The sequence below is a fragment of the Scylla paramamosain genome, chromosome 34, assembly GCF_035594125.1.
Source record: "Scylla paramamosain isolate STU-SP2022 chromosome 34, ASM3559412v1, whole genome shotgun sequence".
NCBI classification, from domain to species: Eukaryota; Metazoa; Arthropoda; class Malacostraca; order Decapoda; family Portunidae; genus Scylla; species Scylla paramamosain.
In genome coordinates this window covers 1890001-1900000 of record NC_087184.1, presented here as the reverse complement: position 1 = coordinate 1900000, position 10000 = coordinate 1890001, and the positions used below count along the sequence as shown (strand labels likewise).

Below are 10000 nucleotides of genomic sequence, written 5' to 3'. Positions count from 1 at the left end.
CAGACAGACAGAGAGAGAGAGAGAGAGAGAGAGAGAGAGAGAGAGAGAGAGAGAGAGAGGAGGTGGAATTAACAGTGTGTTACTGTAATTTTTTCGTATATTTTTTTGTGCTTTTTTCTTGCCCAGTTTACTAATTATTGCACACTGGCTTTTCAAATAGTTTTTACATTCAACATAAAACTTTAAGCCTTATTATGACTAATGCTTAAATCTAAAGAAATTGATGAAAAAAAACGCCAATTGCTTACGGAGAAAGATATACTCACTCGTTAGGCTGGCAGTTGTGCGTTCATTGTGGGCGAGGCGAGGCGAGGCGAGGAGGCGGAGAAGAGATGAGGAGAGGAGAGTAGTGGGGAGGAGGGAGGCGTCAGTGGAGGAGCCGAGGGTGACGGAGGTACAGGAGCGCAGCGCTGGGTGGGTGTTGGCGTCCTTGGAACACCGCATCTTCAAGGCTGCCGTGTGAGTGTTCCTCGGAGGCACAAGATGCTAACCTGTCTGGCGGCGCGGCGAGTCACATCACCGGGTGTTTAAAACCTGCACTGCCCACCGCCCCGCCCCGCCCCACCCCACCCGTGCAGAGCCACCTTGGGCCTTAGTTGACGCTGCACGGGTAGGGGTGTTTTTACAGGTCTAGTGACAGATTAAGAACATTTCTACACTATTAAGAGGAAAAATGCTCTTGAGAATCCTGCTAATCATATTTGCGGCTTTTGAAAATAGTCGTGGTGAGAGCCACGTGTCACTACTGACGCACTCCCTTTCTCACGTGCTGCTCAGATTGCAGGGAATGAAAGGCAGGGGGAAGAGAAGTGGTATTGACGAAATGGAAATACAATGGGTGTGAATTCTTAACTTAGCACTGCTGACTGTTAATTATGTCAGTACTGCCTCTTTGGCCCGTGTACAGACATTAGACAGCATTAGTGTGACATCGACGAAGGAAATTTAAAACAGAAAAAATTATATCTACGAAATTTGGAACAGAAGAAAAAGGAAGATTCATCAGGCATAGAAGAAACAATAAGATATGCAAAGAAACTGCAAACACAAGTGAGAGCCGAAGCAAAGGCAATCCCACACATACTATTGGATTAGACCGTATTCTGAAACGCTTACTATCACCGTTTTCAAAAGCCACATATATGATTAGCCGGTTTCTCAAGAGTATTTCTCCTTTTAATAATGTAGACATCTTGTAAATCTGCCACTAGACCTGTAAAACCACGCTTAAGAACCCGTGTAGTTCTAACTATGACATTTTTCAATAGTGTGAGCGAAGTACTAACAATGAACACTACTTACTGTCCATTACGTCACTACCACCTCATTGCCTCCCTCACGCACCACCAAGCTGAGGGATTGAAAGGCAGGGGGAAGTGGGATTGCAAAGGAGTGGGGAGGACAGGTGGATAGGAGATGAAAGACAGAGAGAAGATAAATGGTATTACAAAGGAGTGGGATGAACGGAAGGAATAGGAGATGAAAAGTAGTGAAGAAAAGAAGGATTACAAAGGAGTGGTAGAGGAAGGATGGGGAAATAGATGAGAGAAAAAGTGAAGGAAAGATGGAAACACAGTGGGGGTGAAATACTAGCTTAGCACGACTGACTGTTAATTACTTTGGAAAGCTCACTACCTCATTTAAATTCTAACAGTGAAGTACTTGAGAGAGAAAAGGCTGAGTACATGAGTGTTTACTTTAGACATGAATAAATTTACTCAAAGTCAAACTGGAGTAGGTAAGGAACAGAAAAAAAAAAAAAAAAAGGAAAACAGCTTATATATTATGATAATGTTAGTGTTTATTGAAGGCATGAATCTACTAAAAAAATAAATAAATAAAAGAATAGCAAGGGGAAGCCTATAAATATTATCCTCCTATTAATACGTTTTGTTTTTAAATTTTTCCCTTTTTCTGTACAAATAACTTCATTTGCGCCACTCGCCTTGCTCAAAGATAAAAAAAAAAAAAAACAAAGATGAAAAAGTTAGTAAGATGGACGATCCTCTAACGTTTCTTCCTACTACTGTCTTTCGTGTTTTTCTTTTTTTTCATGTTTTCTTCCTTTCTGTACAAACACTGCCCTCACTCTCCCCTCTTAAAAAAAAAAAAAAAGGAAAAGGAAAGTAAACAACCCGCAAACACTTCCTATTTTTGTCTTTCGTTCTCTCTAAATTTTCTTTCTTGCTGTACAAACAACTTCATTTACTCCACCCTCCCTTCTCAAGAAAAAAAAAAAAGAAAAGAAAAAAAAACAAGGTGAACAGTCCACTAACTTTCCTTCCTACAACTGCATTCCGTTTTCTCAAAGTTTTCTTCTTTCCTGTACAAACAACTTCATTTACTTCACCGCCCTTCTTAAGAAAAAACAAGAAAAAAAAAAAGAAGTGGCCAGTCCACTAACTTTTCTTCCTACTGCTATCTTTCTTTTCTTAAATTTTCTTTTCTTCCTTTCTGTACAATCACTTTATTTGCTTCACCAACCTGTCTTAAAAAAAAAAAAAGGAAGAAAAAATAGGAAGTCCACGAACTTTTCTTCCTACAAATGTCTTTCATTCTCTCAAAGTTTTCTTCGTTTCTGTACAAACAATTCAATTTACTTCACCTGCCTTTCTTGAAAAAAAAAAAATCGTTATAAGAAAGGGAGAAAGAAAGCAGCCGAGGAGGTTTGCAGGCTAATTAGAGCAAGACCAGTGTACTAATTTCGACCTTGAATTACAGTGCATTAGTCAGACCATTTTGTGGTGACAATAGTAGTTACGACTTGTTCTGTATCATTATCTTCTGATAGCTTTGATTCATTAGGTGTTTCTCTTTGTAATGAACTTGTTTTCGACTTGAATTCTTTCAAGAGGGAGGTCTCAAGACACTTCAGGTCTGGATAATCCTTTTGACCCTTTTTCTTTGGGGAGTGGCACCTCAGTGGGCCTTGTTTTTATGATTTTTTTTTTTTGTCATCCTTGGCCAGTACCCGTCTTACATAAAAAAAAAAATAAATAAATAAATAAATAAGATTCAATACAAAGTTTGCCTTATTACTACGGCTGCCCACCAGGCTCACTCTGCTCCTGGCCAGCATCCAGTACACGCCTTGCACTCCCGCTGGCATCACTGATAAGCAGCCGAGGAACCATCCTAACTGCTGCTTCATTTTGAATACCCCCCACTTGCTCGCCACACAGATAAACAGATAGATATTTGATCGACTACGGCCTGGAAGCTCATAATACATTTTATTTTAACCACATGAACACATCTTCACAAGGTATATATATACACACACGCACTCCCCCACCCCACCCCACACTATAAGTAAGAAAGTCAGCAAGAGAAGAGGAACTGCAAGGGATATTTTAGTCCAAACTTGCACCACAACGTTTTATCAAGAGTAGGAAGTCATAGCAGCGACATTATGGGGCTTTTTTTTCAGGTTAATAGAGATAATAATAGGGAATTAATGGGGGATTACTAGAGTGGTGGTGACGTAGTGACATTTGGGGAAGCGATGAGCCAAGTCTTATAAGCTATATAGGGAAGGAAGACTGGCGTGCGATGATATGCACACTGTTTTATATTTTAAAACTATTTTCATAAGGACTATTTCTAAAGGTAATAGAGATGATTGGTCATATTCTGAAGACTATGTTTTGTATATGATGCGGAATCCTCGTCAAACAATCGCTAATCATGAAAACACACTTGAAAACCCCGATACCTTCTACTGCAGCGTGTTAGAAAGAGTCGAGACGAGACACTGGAGAGCTTAAGAATATGTTCCGACTATAATAACATAAAAAAATAAGGGAAGCTGCAAGAAATCATCAGGGCTACACGTGGCAGTCTCTGTATAATACATTCCTACATACGTATTTCCTCTATCGTCCTCATCCATGAATTTGTCTTATCTTTTTTTTTAAAGGCTCCTTATGACTCGGCACTAACAATCTGATTAATGAGTTTGTCCCATTCATCTACGACTCTTTCTCTCATAAGAACACAAGAAAACAAAGAAAGATACAAGAAGCCACCAGACCTACACGTGGCAGTCCCTGTATAGAACATACCTAACTATTTCCACCTATCGTCCTCATCCAAAGATTTCTCTTATCTTATTTTTTTCTTTCAAAACCTTCGTTATGACTCGGTACAAACAACTTAAGTCTATCCCACTTCTCTACCAGTTTTTCCCCATTGACTTGGCACTGACAGCCTGATTACTGAGTGTATTCCAATCATCTACCTCTCTTTTCCTATTGACTTGGCACTGAGCCTGATTACTGAGTGTATTCCAATCATCTACCTCTCTTTCCCTATTGACTCGGCACTGACAGCCTGATTACTGAGTCTATCCCAATCATCTACCTCTCTTTTCCTATTGACACGGCACTGACAGTATTATTACTGAGTCTATTCCAATCATCTATCTCTCTTTCTCTATTGACTCGGCACTGACAGCCTGATTACTGAGTGTATTCCAATCATCTGCCTCTCTTTTCCTATTGACTCGGCACTCACAACCTGGTTACCGACTCTCTTCCAAACATTTATCACTGTTTCTCTCAGTACACTCAGGAAGCGACCTCATGGCGTGGACACTTTGCACAGCGTTACATAATCTGCCGCGCATCTCGCCAATAGCAGGTGGTATTTTGCGGCGGAGGAGGCAACGCGAGGTGACCTTTTGTCTTCAGTGAGTCAATGGTGCGCGACCTTTCTTGACCGCTAAACTAAGACCGCCCGCCCCGTTACCTGAAACTGACCCCCTGGCTACGGATACACCCACTAGTGCCCGACTCTTGTTTCGTAACCTCATAAACTCAACATCCTTACTAGAAGTGAACTGAGTGTAGAAAGTAAAGAGAGAGGAGGAAAGCGAAGAGAAGAGGGGAGGTGAAAGGAAAGAGAGAGATGTGAGGAAGAGAGGGACTAGTGGTGGTGGTGGTGGTAGTGGTGGTGAAAGCTCCTGTGTTGTGTACGTACCTAGAGACACGACACAGCCACACCAGAGGGGACTGACCGCCCGCCCCAGCACAGTCAGGGGAGGCTGACGAAACAACGCTAGTGTTCTTATATCTCGTGTGGAAAATTTGCGTTGTTGTTCGTTTAGGATTTTTGTTTTGTTTTTTGCATGTGATATCTTAGTGATTAACCTCATCTTTTATGATTCTGGTAATGGTTTCATAAGGATTCCACACTTTGAACAAGGTATAGTGGATATTGTTGTGTGGAAAATTTACGTAGTTGTTTATGAAATCTTGTTGTGACTTTCTCTTTTTTTTTTGGCGGGGGGGTGCGGGGGGGTGGGGGGTTGATTTGCTGGTAATGTTTTGTGGTGATGGTGCTTTTGTGAATTCTAGCAATGTTGTGTGAGAGTTGACGGTGTTTTCAGGTTGGGTTATTAGTGATGTATTCTGTTATGTCTATTACCATTTATTTTTTTTCTGCAATACTATTTACATTTATCTCTTTTCTATATTATTTCATATTTTTTTTGTGTGTTTGTGTTTTTTTTTTTTGCGATGTAATTATATTCTATTATGTCTACTCGCACATTTTATTATTTTTCTTTCGATATTAGTTACTCTTTTTTTTTATTACTCAGGCAAATCACAAATTTATCGATATTTCCTCTTCCGGCGTGCGAGAGCGGGGCAGTCATTACAAAATCTTTTCCTACTTGCTTGAGACGAGAGAGGAAGGCGGAGGTGGCGTGGGAGGGAAGGAAGCAGAGGTGTCGTAATCCCCGGAGCTGCATTCCCAAACCTTCCGGCGTCTTGTCTGATTTGTCTCATCCTGACGTCTTCTAACAAGCTGCACTGGAAGGATGTTCCCGTGATTCTAGTATTTTTTAATAAGGATTCTATACTTTTTAACAGACTAGTGCAATTTATTTGATTTTTTAAGAGTGTTTGTGGAAATTACTACGGTTTTCAAGGACGTTTTTATGATTCGAGTGATATTCCAATAAGGACACTACACTTCTAACAAGCTCTCGGGGAAACTATTGAGTTTTTGATGAGTTCTCGTTGTTCTGGTAATAGCTTAATAAGGATTCTGCACTTTTAACTGTCCCTACTGCACTGGAGTTTTGAAGTGTCCTCGTGATTCTAGTAACAGTTTGATAAGGATTCTACATGTTAAACGGGCTCTGGTTGAAATCACTGGATCTTTCAAGAATGCTTTTATGATTCTAGTATCAATTCAATAAGAATTCTTCACTTATAACGAGCTTTATTGGGTACTGTTGAGCTCAAAAGTGTTCTCGTGATTCTAGTGATAGTTTGATTAGGATTCTACACATTTAAAAAGCTCTAGTGGAAATTATTAGGTTTTTCAAGGACATTTCCATGAGTTTAGTAATAGTTGGACGAAGATTCTGCTTCATTAAAGGGACAAACACTTATGAGAACTCGACGAGTCATCAATGTTGCCTCAAAAAACAGTCTTGGTGAGAGAACAAAGCGTTTAAGGACACAAGCATGGGAGAGAGTGGCGCGGGAGGATGTCAGACAGCGGAAGACAGCGGGAAGAGAGCAGCAATGTTAGAAATATGTGCGTTTGCGGATGGGAAACTCTGCAAAAAATAATAAAGAAATTAATAATAATAATGATAGATAATAATAATAATAATAATAATGATAACAATATAACAACAACAAAAACAAAGATAGTGCATGATGACGAGGAGACAACCGCTTCATTGCTAAACATTTTTCCTTTTCATAACCGCCTCCAACTTTTTAGACACTTGTTTTGTACTAGCCTCGTAAACAGTTCCGTAGCCTCGCATTACGCCAGGATTAACCAATATTCACAATCTTTCGTCCCCTTCACTGGTAAACTCTGGAACTCCCTGCCTGCTTCAATGTTCCCCCTTCCTATGACTTGAACTCTTTCAAGAGGAAGATCTCAAGACACTTCTCCAACTTCGGATAATCCTTTAGGCTATTTTTTTTCTTTGGGGACTTCAGCGGGCACCTAAGTGGGTCTTTTTTCATATGTATTTTTTTTCTATAGCCCTTGGCCATGCACTGCCCCTCTTTCATAATAAAAAAAATATATGAAATATAGAATTAACCTTCCATTCTCTCTCTCTCTCTCTCTCTCTCTCTCTCTCTCTCTCTCTCTCTCTCTCTCTCTCTCTCTGTCTCTCTCTCTCTCTCTCTCTCTCTCTCTCTCTGTGTGTGTGTGTGTGTGTGTGTGTGTGTGTGTGTGTGTGTGTGTGTGTCAATGCAAACCATATTTTTTTTACTGTGCTCTGAATGTTAAGTAGCACAGGACAACCATAGCAGTGAAAAAAGTTAACTACAAAATATTTCTGGTAGTAGAAATCAGGTGGTAGTGATGAAAATATGCTTGACATGCTCAAAACACCGAAATTCCTGGTAACGAAAAGGTGGTAATGATACGAATATGCCTGACATGTTGAAAGTAGCGGAAAAAGAGATGCTAATGATAAAAATATGGCTGATAAATTGAAAGTACTGAAATTTTTGATAGGGAGAAGGAATTGACTGATAAAAATACGGCTATGTAGAAAGTGGCGGAAAAGTTGTGCTAATGATAAAAATACGCATAAATTGAAAATATTAAAAATCTTGTTAGCGGGAAGCAGGTGGTAGTGATAAAGATACGCCCGACACATTGAAACACTGAAATTCCTGCCAGATTAAAAATAGCAACTCCATTATGTTGTGGCTTCGTGAACTTTTGTTGCCATTTGTTCTTTTTTTTTTCCCTTTAGGATTATAGACCGCGGGAATAATGTCATAGAAGGTGACGTGTCTTGAGTGCAAGGATTTGTTCTTTGTTTTTGTCGCTGGTTAATGAGATCAAACTGTTAGGTTTACCACTGTTCTTGCTTTTTTTTTTTCTTATTATTATTACTATAAACTAAGGAAATTATTTATTTATTCATTTTTTTAATCGTTTGCTCTTTGTCTTTAGTTAATGAGAGAAAGCTCTTTTATTTAGAAATTTTCTTGGCTTTTCTTTTTTACGATTTTAGGCTAAATTAGTTGTTTTTTGTCATAATAGGTGAATCGTTCATGTGTCAAGGAACTGATTTTTGTTCTTTGTTCTTTGTTTGCCTCTAGTTACTGAAAGCAAACTGTTAAATTTATCACTGTTTTTAGGTTTTCTTTCACAATTACAAACTAAAGGAATTGATTTTTGTCATAATAAAAGACGTTTTCATATATCTGGACTGATTATGCACTAAAGGAATCAGTTTTTGTCGTTTTTTTCTTTTTGTTTTTAGTTAATGAGAGTAAATTGTGTTCTTTATTTTTTATTTTTTGTTTTCTTTCTTATACGAGTTAAGATTGAAAGAATTAAGTTATGTCATTTCTTTGTTTGTCTCTGGTTAATGAGAGTAAACTTTCATTTACTACTGTTCTCATCATTTTCTTTTACGATTGTGAGCTAAAGGAGTTGATTTTTGTCATAAGTGACGTGTTCAAGTGTCCGGACTGATTATGGACTAAAAGAATACATTTTTGTCATTTGTTCTTTGTTTGTTGCTAGTTAATGAAAGTAAACTATCAAATTTGGCAGTTTTCCGTAGGTTTTTGTCTCACGATTATGAACTAAAGGAATTAATTTTTGCCATTTGTTCTTTCTTCCAGTTAATGAAAGCGAAATTTCATTTAATACTTTTCTTATCTTTTTCTCTCACGATTATGAAGTAAAAGAACCAATCTTCTCCTAGTAGATGGCGTGTACAAGTTTCAAAGCTCATTTCGTTAACGAGTGTTGGTGAAGTGTTTGGTGCGTCTGGGACAAGACATCCCACGTCACTACCTCCCTCCAGTGCTCGCCCGAGGGGAATGAAAAGTCTCATTGCAGATGAAATACTGCCTGGGATCTCCTGCCACTGTGATTGGTAGGAGAGCCGTGACGTCACAACCCGGATGCACATTGCTGGTTGGTCAACTCTCCCTGACGTCACTCATCACACCCCGGGAACTTATTATAAAAACAGTCCCCTGGATGCGGCACACACAGGTCGGTTTTTCTCGCAATTTCTCGCAAGCGTTTCCTGTGGACAAAGATAGAGGCGGTGGTGATGATAAGTTTTGCTGTGCTGCGTTGCGTAAGAGTGACTAAGAGGGGCGGGGAGGTGATGCTGTAGATCGCAAAGGTTGGACGGAACGACAAAAAGTTGTTTCTGTATTGTGACCGACAGCGTAGCGCCAAGGACATCGCCAGCCCAGGTGGTGCGGCGGCACCAAATGTAGTCTGCACATCAACTTTGCCGTCTTTGTGCGGCGCCGTGACTCGTCGCCTCGTAACGTGACGAAACTGCAACTCATTCCCGGGCCGCCAATTTGCTTCATGTAGCGGAAAATGAGATTGTTAGCCATCCCCGAGTGTGCCCGCGGTACGCTCGCCCCTGCAGCGCCCGTCACAGCTGCTCGCAACACGGCACTGGCAGGCAGGGCAGGCCGTGGTGCAGGGTGAGTGGTCCTGCAATACCCAGGTGCAGGCCAGGGCGTGGGGCAGGGTGGGCATTGTTCCTCGGGGAAAGTGTTTGTACTTGCGTGGCGGGGCGCGGGAGCATCATACCTCAGGCAGGCTGGCGCGGCGGACTGGTTGGTTTTGTCGCTAACTCGCCAGTGTGGTAAGACGTCTCGTTCTTGCCCTTACTCTCTCCGCGGTCTGGTGCGGCGCTACCACAGCTCCAGCAGTGCAATGTGCGGGGCAGCGAGGTGGTGAGGGAGGCAGAGGTGGTAGGCAGTGACCGGTGTGTGGATTACTCGCCGCCAGTGTGTTGAAGTCCCAGCGAGCTCTGAGGCCCTCCATCTTTGTCAGAGTCTGGAGCCGCGGCGAGGTGAGGCAGGCGGGTGAGTAGCAGCAAGGCAGGCTCCGGTAGTGGTGGTGGTGGTGGTGCCGCCCCTGGCACGCTGGCACACCCGGGGCTGCCCCGCACTGGTGTGGCGATGATAGTGTTGGCGGTGGTGAATGTTGGTGAGCGAGTCGTGGTGGTAAAGTGATGGCG

General features: G+C 41.3%; 1 protein-coding gene across 4 annotated transcripts in view; it reads left to right on the top strand.

Annotated features, from left to right (window-relative positions):
• The window catches only part of LOC135090024 (guanine nucleotide-binding protein subunit alpha-14-like), a 23882-nt gene that overhangs the window by 12112 nt on the left and 1770 nt on the right, over nt 1-10000 (top strand). The window contains exon 1 of one of the 4 annotated variants that reach the window (XM_063986251.1): nt 268-459. The exons of 1 other annotated variant lie outside the window; for it this stretch is intronic. The gene's annotated coding sequence lies outside the window, so the exon portion shown is untranslated. 2 more of the 4 variants (XM_063986252.1, XM_063986250.1) reach the window with 2 other exon arrangements.